Source organism: Nannobrachium achirus (assembly GCF_963921795.1).
Source record: "Nannobrachium achirus genome assembly, chromosome: 19".
Classification (NCBI taxonomy): Eukaryota; Metazoa; Chordata; class Actinopteri; order Myctophiformes; family Myctophidae; genus Nannobrachium; species Nannobrachium achirus.
The window spans coordinates 26925515-26938038 of NC_137826.1; the positions used below are offsets into that span (position 1 = coordinate 26925515).

Sequence of the window (12524 nt, forward strand, 5' to 3'; positions counted from 1 at the left end):
TCTACTGTACAAGCTCGTAGCCGCGCTATGAGCTTGTAGATCTGCTATTTGTCAATAGCTAAAGTATAAAATAATTCCAGGCCCCTCCACCTTGGGCCATAGTAACTCAGTCCCACTCCCCCCCCCCCCCCCCCCCCTTGTGACACCCCTGCATGTTTGTGTGTGTGCGTGCACGCACGCCTGCCTGTTCGTGCATTATAGTGCGTGCATGAGCGCGTATAATGCCTGTGTGTGCACTTGCCCCGAGGTGCGTTGTGGTGATTCAACAACATAAAGGCATTAATTAAGCGGCAGGCTGAACCATAAGGATGCATTCATTTAATGACCTGATCCACACAGCCTGGGTAAAGACTGGCCCTGCAGGAAGATAACAAACAGATGGTTTTAATATTCCAGAGGCTAATTTCACATCAATTAAAAACACAGCGAGACATTAGCATCTAATGAAACATTTAAACTACTAGTAAGTGCATCTGCCATTAATTTCCACACAGTGAGGTCTTGTTTTCTTGCAATCTGTTCTGTGTTAGGGGGAGAAGTGTGTTTTTTTTCCTTCATTTTTTTTGCAGCCTGAATTTACTGATGTATACAATCAACAACTGTTTTCAATCAGCAGTCTGTATGGTGCTTTGGTACGAGGCATTCTAAACCTAAGCAGTATTCAGCTAGATTCAACATGCATGTGTCAGTGGTCCTTCAACCTTTATTCTTCTCCTGCTAGAGGCCCCCTAGAGTCTGTGCTGCTCTCTACACCCAACTGGAATTTGGCCAAAGGGTGACGCTATAGAGGGGAAGCCAGTAGAGTTCATCCAGGAATCGGCCAATTACATTATGACATACATACAGTTCAGTATCTTGTGTGAAAAGCTGATACTTTGGCCTGAGAGTGGCGCTAGAGAATAGGTCATGGGATCACTTCATAGTTAAGGTTCATCTTCAGAGAGCATGAATGCTCTCTGGAGTTTCATTGCAATCTGCCTATTAGATTTTGGGAAGACTTGTGTGCAAGTGGAATGTTTGTCCTAAAGGTGGCACTAAGATTCCAGACTCTCGGAACCTCTTGCAACAAGATCTTAAACTGAATACCCTATTATTGGCCATTTAGGAATTTACTTAATAACCGTGCATTACCTGTATGCATTATACAACACTAGAAGTTTGCGGCCCTTTGGGCCGCAAAAGTCTAGAGTTCAGGCCGCTGTGCGGCCTTCACCGCCATGTTGCGGCAGTGTGGTGTGTGTAATGGCCAAATATGTGTAATTCTTTTTTTGAGAAAAAAAAAAGTTTTGAGAAAAAAAACGCTTGCGCACACACGCGCGCGCACGCACGCACGCACACACACACACACACACACACACACACACACACACACACACACACACACACACACACACACACACACACACCCCCCTCTGTTGTAATTCGATACTCTACTCTGCTCAGCTCCTCTCCCCCCTCCCTCCCCCTCCCTCCCTCTGTAACTTGATACCCTGATGATCATTTTGACGTTTCAGCACTGGCCAGAATGTTCAGAATACTATGTCAGGACTGGCTGCTCTGCGTGAGGCGAGATGTTGTTTGTGAGAATATGTAGCTAAACATTCTGGTTTAGGTTTGCCACCAATTGCTCCAGTATAGATGCTTGATATATCTTTGTTGTTCTTATGATTTTTTCATTTGTAATCTCGGCATCATTGTAAATGAGGGTCTCCCTCAATGATCTCTACGAGAATTTTAAATAAAGGTTGAATGAATTAACTAAAGGAAAGGCAAAAAATAGGCAATCCAAGCTCATAATGTGTTGCATTGAGACACGCTGTGAGCTTGTAGATCTAATATTTTAGCCATTTTTGTTATAGCGAGATTGTGACTATGTAATAACTACATTGAATTAATTTGAATGCATGTTATTTTTTCCATTTCCTGGAAAGTTACGGATTTGGACATACAATGTTTCCGTGCGACACAGCGGCGATACGCATGTGAGCCTTTTGGCTCAGCAAGAGTCAGACGATGTTAGTGCAGCTGCTGCCCCACTTTCATCTAGCAGATCACTGGAGCACTGAATGAATTAATTCACAAAGAGGTAGATGGAATACGAAGGAATCGTTTTATTCAAGTAAAGTGAGCATGTCAGCGGGGATAATGGTGCAGTACGTCACTTTTAGCCAAACACCCTTTCAGTAGGAGCTTAAAATGTTTGAAATCTTCACATTCAAAATGTGCTAATTTGTTGAAGCTGGAATAAATGTAGCACTACACACTGTAGCTATAGGAAAATACTAGGAAAAACACCTGTAAAAGCAGAAAAATACAGGAGGGGGCTTTAAATAATAATAAAGCCCAAGAAATCTTCTTAAAAACCTGCCATACACCTTATAAATAGAATTCACACTGTATTTATTGACAGTAGAGAGAAAAGAAAAGAAAACAGATAATATGCCAGTGGTTCTCAAACATGTTTATCTTCAGTACCCCCTTTTCACCTTCTAAAGCTGCCTGCAATTGAGAAAATGTTTGAGACCGATCTGTATGATACAAGTATGTTAATACTGTAACAACATCTGCAGTGGTTGGTGGTGGCCTCCCAACTACTCCCTATTGATAAACATAGTGTTCCCCCTGTGGGTACAGTAGGAACACTAGTGGTTGCAAGGCGTATTGCCTGAAGCTCAAAGCACAATATCTCCCCTGTCCAAGCGTTTATTCTGTCTTAGCTCACAGGTAGAAATTTGTTTCCTGTGTGGGATGCAGTGGTGCCAGATGTACGATGATCGTATTTGTGCGATAATATTGCAAAGTACGGTGAATACTGCCTGATGGATATGAATTTATGATACATAAATGTATGATCCATGTATGAGGCTCATGTGACCATGAAGTTATATTCTGTGAACTACTGTTTGACTTACGGGTCATTGCGACTTTGGTTACCCTGGTTACGAGATCATCTTTTGGTTATACTGTATGTCACTGCTAGAGGAAAGTTACTAGTTTTCTTGTTATGATCTGTGAACCAATCAAAGACTTCCACGGTTCTACCGTATTCTTTTATATACTGTATGTCTAACCTCCATTTTGGGAGAGAGAGAAAGCTGCCACGATGCAATCGTATGCTAACTGTATTGTCCTCTTTGTCTGACTCTCTTCAAATACAACAATTTAAGCTATAGTCCTTTGGCTGTCTCTGAGTCCTATTTGGTTATGGATTTATTCATCCATATTTATTTTATTTAACACTGCCCAAAATCCCCAAATGTATGATCATTTCTCCATTTTATAAAAAGGTGCATGAATTGACTAAAATCCATGGCTGCTAATTCAGGATCCGGTTTGGTTTTCGCAATAAGTATAGTAGTAAATCTGACTCTAGTTCTGTAAACTTCATTAAAAACACAGTCACAGATCATGTCTTTCCAGTCCTGTTCCTTGCTGACTTTTATAGTAAGTTCCTGGAAGTTGCCTGTTTCCATGCAGAATATGTGGTGCGTTTTTCTAATAACTTTTGAGAAAATATATATTTGCACCTGTGATTTAGCTTTTATTTTTGTAAGATTTCTTTAAAATGCGACAATGCAACACTGGTGGGAGAGCTAGGTTTGAATGCCAGGGAGGATGTAAATCTTATGGGTGATTTATGTCATCATGGTATGGATTTCCAACAGTGGGAGAATTGCCTCAATCACAGGTGTATCCATGAAAGCTAGTTTCACTCCAACAATGTTTGAAAACTCTTATGGCAATTGTTTATATGGGCCCAAACTCAACTGTGTGTTGATTTACAGTACAGTATATATTCAAGCACAGACCCTTTAGTAAACAAGCATACCACAATGGGTGGGTTTACAGAAGCATTATCGAGTTGTTACATGGATTGCCAAAGGTACAGCTGAATGCCACTTAAGTTTCACAAAAGCGTAGCGAGACTTCCCCCAAAGAACAAGGTTGCTGTCTTTACTATACAAACTGCTTCATAAAAGCAGGAAAAATCAATAGAATATGGAATGTTTTCATTTCAGCGGCACCTTTGAGGGCAGTAGAGGGGAGACACTCTTATTCAACTTCTATTCAACCATCCAGCGAGAGCTGGATGTTCTCGAGAGAAAGAGCTTTTTGTTGTTCTGGCCATTTTCATTATCTAACATAATGATCAATACCAAGCTATAGTCCATCAGCATGTGTGATTGCACAAAGGCAGTAAAACATGGCCAACATCCCTTAGACAAGTCGAACAAAAAGCCTGCCAACATATTTTCACACAAAATCAAAAGTCAATCTGCCATTGCTGCCTCTTTAGATTACAGAGAGGCGGTCTGGTGTGGATGGGGTGTCATACAATTTATAATGTTAGCAGACAATCTTATCCAGAGTGACTGTACAAATTGTATGATTGTAGTAAATGGCACGAACCCGGGTCAGCAAATGGCAAGTGGTCAATAGAAGAGAGTGCAAAGAAAGTGGGTGGTAACAAAATGTGACAATGAAGTACTGTACTGTTTGTAGTCATGGGTTATTGTCGTTTAGGCCAATACAGTCCATTCATATTTAAATTGGTTTGAAACGGCTTTCTGTGGTCCAGCAACCATGGACATGTTCCTTATTCCTCTGCTGCGACCTTATATATTCCTATGTCGTATTGTTTTAAAAGTTTAAAGGTCTAAATATTTTTTCCAATGCAGATCCAGGCCTTGTTGATGGATTGGAAGAGATTTCGAAGCTCTGGGTCCAACACTGAATTAGTATTTAATGTGTAAAATGTGTGTACAATCCGCCGTATTTCCCATTGAAGTGAATGAAGCCAATAGCGGCGCGCTGTGATAGTGGTCGGACGCAGCTTTTGGAGGGGGCGGAGCCGGGAAAGGTCCATTAAGTGATGGAGTTTTGATGGTATTGATACCATGTTGGACAAAAGCAGTTACAGCATGAGATGAAAGCCCACCCCTGAATGATCCTTAAAGTGTACCAAAAACAATATGGCAATGTTCATAGTATGGCAGGTAAAAACTGTATTAACAGCTTTTACAAGATTGTCTTTAACAACAACATGCAGTGCAGGACTCTTTATTATTTTCTCACTAAGTTGAAAAGTGCTCACCAGCGCCTCAGAGAAATGTTAAGAAGTGTACTGACCTATTCTCAAGGGCTACACTACAGACACTCAATGCAATCAAGCACAAAAGTGGGGCTGCTAACATTTCCTAACCGCAAAGGCTTTTTTTACCCGAGCCATACACACAACCAGACTGACTCAGAACTCCACCCCCAAGCCACCATTTCCCCCATCACACAGAAAAGAGAGAGAAAAAAATAAATAAAAAAGACAAACTGGCCTCAGTTTTCTATACTGGCCTCTAAGGGATTCCGTAGCTATCAGCTCCTGGTTTCCCTTAGTTACGCACAACAGCAGCTGCGGAACTCAGCGGTAATAAAACCTGGAACAATTTAACAGCTTTTATTGTTCTTCTGTGGCTTTCAGAACAGCTAACCTGTCCTCTCCGGATCTGGCAGAAGAGAATCCCACTAGGGCGGCAATGAAAGAGGATCTCATTTACCTAAAAGCGCTTATAAATTTTTAATTTGCTTTAACAAGTAAATTAACAAGTCCCTCATTTGGGAAGTTTTATGGCTGCTTGCCACTGAGGGAGAACCATGAAAGTTTTATAGATAATCCACTAGCTAGGCTAGGTTGCTTACAATAAATCGTCTATTTCCCGTGGCGCTGTCAAATCCCCTTGGTTTCCAGTGACTACACTTTGAATATCTCATTTATGCTACCTTCAGAAGTCTATAATATACTAGGGCTATTACCGTTCTGCAGCAGCAGTGCTCAGCAGTTAACACAAACATAGAAAACTATTCTGTCGATTTCATACAGGAATGAACATAGCATAGCTTTAGGACACACCAATGCCAAACATTAGATTACATTAAGCATCGCCAATTATGTGCCTGGCAGCTTCACTTATCACATGAGCCATGCAGTAAAAGCCATGTTGGACTGCGAGACAGCAGCAGTTGGAAACTGTTGGGGCCAGCTCAACATGCAGCCGTTTTCTTTTTCTTTTTTTTGACAAGAATGTTATGTGAAGGGGGGACAAAGGGTTGTTCGGGGGCCTGCAAGGGGCTGTGCATCATCTTTCCGACAGTAGCTGTGTCGGCAGTGGTGTAAAGTAACTAAGTACATTCACTCAAGTACTGTACTTAAGTACAATTTTGAGGAATTAATTCTTTACTTGACTATTTCCAATTTCCAATACTTCTATACTCCACTACATCTCGGATCCAAATATTGTGCTTTTACTCCACTACATTTCTTTGAGCACTTTAGTTACTCGTTACTATATACATTTCGGCCATTCGAAAATAGCTGATCTACAAGCTCACAATGCGTCGCATCGTGACGCATTGTGAGCTTGCAGATCTGCTATTTTCAAAAGATTGTTAGACATTGGAAAACTTGAAATGGGACATTCTGCACAATGAGCACTTTCTACTTTTGGTGCCAATAATTTACAGTTTACAGTTTACAGTTTAGGCATTTAGCAGACGCTTTTAATCCAAAGCGACTTACAATAAGCAGATACAACATCGCAATAATAAACAAGATAATAGGTCAGTACATTAACAGCAATATAACAATGTAAATGGATATCTATCTAGAGAAAAACACAATATAATCAAGTTCTAAAGAAACCTAACAAACAAATGTTAACTAGCTTCATGTATGGTCATTGATTTTACTGTAGTGCTAAGGGTTTAGGTGGAGTCTGAAAAGGTGAGTTTTCAGTCCACGGCGAAAGGTAGCGAGTGAGTCCGTTGTTCTAAGTGCGACAGGGAGCTTATTCCACAACTTGGGAGCCAAGAGGGCAAACTGTCTCGGACGAGTGGATTTTTGCCCTGGAGTTTTTAGCGAGGGTTCGGTCAGCATCCCCGTGTTGGCTGATCTAAGTGAACGAGTGGGGGTGTAGGGGTTGATCAGCTTTTGGAGGTATGGAGGAGCCATACCTTTGGCTGCTTTGAAGGTCAGCATCAGTGTTTTGTATTCCATGCGGGCCGCAACCGGGAGCCAGTGGAGGCTGCGGAGAATTCTGGGCTTTTACTTGTAACAGAGCATTTCTACATTGCAGTATTGATACTTACACTTAAGTAAACCTTTTCCACCACTGCCTGCAAGGGCCTCTGCATCATCTTTCCGACAGAAGCTGTGTCGGCGAGCCCACCAGTGTTAGGCCTGGCTGTGACCCTGCTCTCCACTCTGAGGCCCAGCTGTTCTAACTGCCACACAGCCACAGACAGGCTCCCACCCTCACTGGCAGCCTGTCAGCGAGCATCAATGACACCGCCCCCCTCCCCACACACACACACACACACACACACACACACACACACACACACACACACACACACACACACACACACACACACACACACACACACACACACACACACACACACACACACACACACACACACACACACACACACACACACACTGCCGCAGATTTGTTTATCATTGACTCTGTGTGTGGTAAAAAAGGTCACAGGAGCACGACACAAGAATAACACTTAACACGTCTTTCTGAATCTCTGTCTAGCACGCAGAGGTCATGAGTTCTTACATCATGACCAACGCACATGGCATTCTGTTCGTTCTTGGCAGACTATGCTATATATAAATACACGGTATAATGTACTGTAGACCAGTCGTTCTCAAAGTGGCACCCGGGTACCCCTAGGGGTCCTCGAGGGGCTTTCAAGGGGGTTCCCAGCTAAATACGTTTATACAGCATAAAATAATTGTAACCACTTTAACCCTACTGTATAATGTACATTGGATTCTATATATTAAAATTGGCTAATGGGAGGGCCAGCCGGGAGGCCGGACCTCTGACTCGGAAATAACCATAAACAAACGTGATTACACACACAAACAGGCATGTCCGCATGTCACTATACTGTATGTCTCAGACATAACCATGAGCACACCAGATATGACCATATTTTAGGAATGGAAATGTCCAAACGCAATGCCCATATATGGGACCAACCGACTTCACTTGATGGAGTGCGGTGCCTGTCATCCAGTCGTTCGGATATGCGAGTGTCCAGAAGTGCCGAACCGACCCATATGTCCATATATAGGCATATGGTTGTCCAATTGCCCAGAACCATGATCCAACTGATATGTAAAATATAGTGCACAAGGAATCACTCCATTTCCCCCCTCACCTCACTGTGTCGGCAGTGATCTGCTGTGATCATGCGTTATTTCTAGCAAAACGGGTTATCTGTGGGATGAAATGCAACGCTTTCTTTCTGCACTACGGCTTTACTGGGCTCAGTGTTGGAATGTGATGCTAAAGCAAGAGCCACAGAGGACTAGGCATATGCCTCAGGGTACGACATATCCCAAGAAGAAGAAGAAGAAGAGTCGAGGGTAAAACATGGTTAAGAGCACCATTTTGATCTCGTCAGTCATACTAAGGACTCCATTTCCTACACCACGGCCTGTATGCTACTGGGGAAAAAGTGTGTGTGTGTGTGTGTGTGTGTGTGTGTGTGTGTGTGTGTGTGTGTGTGTGTGTGTGTGTGTGTGTGTGTGTGTGTGTGTGTGTGTGTGTGTGTGTATGTGTGTGTGTGTGTGTGTGTGTGTGTGTGTGGGTGTGTGTGGGTGGATGAGTTTGTCTAGCTATACTTATGGGGACTAAACGCATGTTCACAGTCACCTGCAGGGGACCTCTGACAGTGTGGGGACAAAATAGTAGGTCCCCACAACGGTTAGGGTTAGGTTTAGGGTTAGGGTTAGGGTTAGGGTTAGGGTTAGGGATAGAGGTTAGGGTAAGGCCACAGGACTTGCATAAAAATTAATGGAAGTCTATGTAATGTCCCCACAAGTGATGTATATATATATATATAGTGTGTGTGTGTGTGTGTGTGTGTGTGTGTGTGTGTGTGTGTGTGTGTGTGTGTGTGTGTGTGTGTGTGTGTGTGTGTGTGTGTGTGTGTGTGTGTAGTTGGGGGAGGGGGGGGTTATGTGTGGCAGCATTCTTACACCACCGTAAATCTGTGATCTATGACGACATTACAGGCAAATCAATATGCTTTTAACATCCATCCTCTGGCCCGCGCGTCGCAATCTCCCGCCTCCCGTCTCACAAATGGTCATATAATGCTGTAGTCGTGCGGATTGAGTTATGGGTACAATTCCCAGATTTAATAATGAACTGAGCAGGTGCAGAGCGAGCGCGGTGGTGGTGGTGGTGGGGGGTTGGGGAGTGGGATAAGAGCAGCGGGAGACCACCACTCTCTCAGATCATATCTGAACATCTTGTTATAGTACCCCAGCGTGGTGCTAAAATAACCTTGCTGGCCACTTTACACACATCCAATTCCCTTAACAAAGCTCCAGCATCAACCACTCGCACGCACGCGCACACACACGCACGCACGCACACGCCAAGGGCAGAAAAACAACACCAAAAAATGGCGTCATTGCACGCTGACCCATAATGCAACTGCCGCAACAGAGGGAGGGGAGGGGAGGAACGGAACGTTGTTTTAGAGAAGAGAAGGAGCTTGAGACCTTCAGCTGCCCAGTCAAGCGCTCAACACCACATAACTATTCATCAAGGAAATTTGCCTGCAATTAATTACATTATTCCCCGCAGTCCCTCAATCCGCGCTACCGACTCGTTAGTTTGATATCGGCTTTCAGCGACCCGTCTCGCACTAAGCCGCAACCGCTGTGCCAAGTCACAGCTCCCTGAGCTGGGCGGCCTCAATAAAAGAGCAGAATGGAGAGAAAAAAGAAAAAAGCCCTCTCCTATCTGCTTGCAGGGGCTATCATTTCTCTTTTTTATTGCCATTTATTTTCCTCCAGGAATTCGCTGCCCGTATATTGGCAGGCCTTCCAGTAGATGGAGGCAATGAAATTTAGCGCGGACACTTAACACTGGGTCAAGCCTAGCGCACAGCTCATGTGTGGTGGTAATATGATAGACAAACGCTTCCAGTTGGGGGGAAAGAGAGCTTTTTTTATGTTACAGGAATAGAGGTGCTTTGCTAGGCAAGCCATCATGTGGCAGAAAATGAGATGGAAAATGCATAACTGTAGCCTTTCAGAGGGAAGAAAAGACACTTGATGGAAAGCTAAAATTGTAGAGTGCTGTAGACTTGCTGTGGCTATTAAAAAGAGAGGACCTAAACAGATAAAGTGGCGCCATTAGGCCACAACTTCAGGCATGGGAGAATCACTGCCTAGAATGCAACAATATAAGTCAAGGAAAGAAATGATTGGACAATGCCAATCAAACGACATTCCAGTTAAAATCCATTCAGAGGAAAGGCCACTCGATGTCATTTGAATCAATTTACAGCCACTCTGGAATAAAATAGCAGTAAATTACTCTGATTTAAATTATGCTCAAATACAGTACTAATAACACATTAACAACCCATTTAGGCCTAGAATTATTGAATGCTTTAACCAGTGAAAAATAGCAGTTATACAAGCTCACAGCACGGCACCGAGTGCCGCGCTGTGAGCTTGTAGATCTGCTATTTTTGAAAAAGTCGTGAGAATGTGTGCAAATCTTTGAATATATGTATTTTCAAAGCGAACGTTTGTAACTCAAATTTTGCTTCTGGGTGGTCCCTGGAACTAAATATTTTGAGATGCGGGTCCGTGGCCAAATACATATAATTTTGGCGGTCCTTCAAACATAGGTTTTTCAAAAAAACCTTAGAAGGATTCAAAAGACACAATCTGGTCAAAATTCTAATTTTCAAGATTTGAGCTTGTATATCTGCTATTTTTCAATAGTTAAAGCATAAAATAATGATACACAATAATGTGTACCGGTTCTAAATGGGTTAAGCAATTGACACGTGTTACTGTACATACATTGACTAATGCACACACTGTACATTATATTTGAACGCTATATATGAAGGTAAACTGTGTACTTCAGCACTTACATCACTAATTACTTCACCGATACCAGTGAATACCAATGTCTACTGTGTTTAAATGCTCGCTGTGTGCTTTCTCACTCTATATCTAAAGGAGCCAATGGATGTTTAAAGCAAGATCATGTGTCTGTTTAGCTGGAGCTGTTATCCAGTCAGGTGGTGCATACAGTATGTTGTAGCATAGCCAACAGTGGAACAGTCTGTCCTGCCTATCAGATGGCATGTTTTGGCTGTAAATCAGCCTCTTACCAACATTTGGCTACATCTGCAGTGCTATTTGGAGCAGATTATGTGAAACTGTAAAGTATGCTTATAGAATGACGAATGAGTAGAGTACCCACACCGCTGCATTTTCTAATCCTCGTTTTACAATTCCAGATTTAGCCACTTTGCTGAAATTCACATCAACAAAAGCCAAAAAACAAGACAGTCAGACAGCAAGAGAAATGTATGCAATGGTATGGAATCATTAACATTTCCACTTCCTTACAAAGAATATAAGACTTTGGCCTAATTAATACTTGTCAACATGTATTTTTGTGTTGACGTCTAGCCTTTGGTTGGCCTAGATTATTTTAGTACACTTCTGTTTAAGCTGCTTCATTGGCATAGCTGCAGAAGAAAACAATACATTTGGGGAAACAACAAATACAGTGATTATACTGTATAACTGAAACAGGCTAATCAAAACAGGAAATCAGTCAGCTGCGCAACAAGGCTTTGCCAATTACATTCCACATTCCTGATGTACGATAATGCATAAGTAGCCGCAATGATTAAAGAATATTGCCATTAACATTACAGTGGAATCACATTAACGCTGGACTCGTTTCACTTTTATCTTACAGGTCATAAAAATGCAGCTGGAATGTGTCCATAATAGGCTGTTGGGCAGCCGGAAGGCTGGGGGGAGCTCATAGAATGCATTCCCTACACTGTTCTACGCGCTTCCAATTAGTGCTCCACTAGCCATTACAGACTTTGAGTAGAACCTAACTGCTCTTATGAAAGCAAGTGCATAGCACTCAGACAAGCCACAGAGGCAACAGTTCTAGCTTAAGAGAGTGTGTTGACATTTCTAGCTCTTTTTTTTCAGAATTGATCCAGAGGTGCTTTGGCAGCCTTGAGAAATGCATCTAGATTACAATAATGGGGTGGCAGTGGCTCAGGAGTGGCTTGGGAATCAGTAGGCTCCAAGCTCCTGGTTCCATCCCCGGCTCCTCTTGGCTTATCACATCGCTGTGCAGTTCACAACTGTCTGTCTTCAAATTGGGTGTCTTAAGACGTTGGTTTACAAACGGCAAAACTGATCAGCGATATATAGGCGATCACACACTACAAGATATTTCACCAGGGCGCGATATACAGACACAATATGCATTTCATTGTTTTTATTCAAGTACATTTTAATTTATTTTCATCCTATAGGCCTATTTATTGATTATTGCTTATTGTCTTTCATACTGCCCTCCTAATACGTGAGGGGATATGTTTTTTCAATAACCTTTTTATTTTTATTTTTTTATTTTTTTAATGTTTTGGAAAATAAAAAA

General features: G+C 42.4%; 1 protein-coding gene across 1 annotated transcript in view; it reads right to left on the bottom strand.

The window, feature by feature from the left end:
* The window catches only part of auts2a (activator of transcription and developmental regulator AUTS2 a), a gene marked incomplete at both ends in the record, with an annotated part of 413417 nt that overhangs the window by 225749 nt on the left and 175144 nt on the right, over nt 1-12524 (bottom strand). The gene's annotated exons all lie outside the window — the stretch shown is intronic.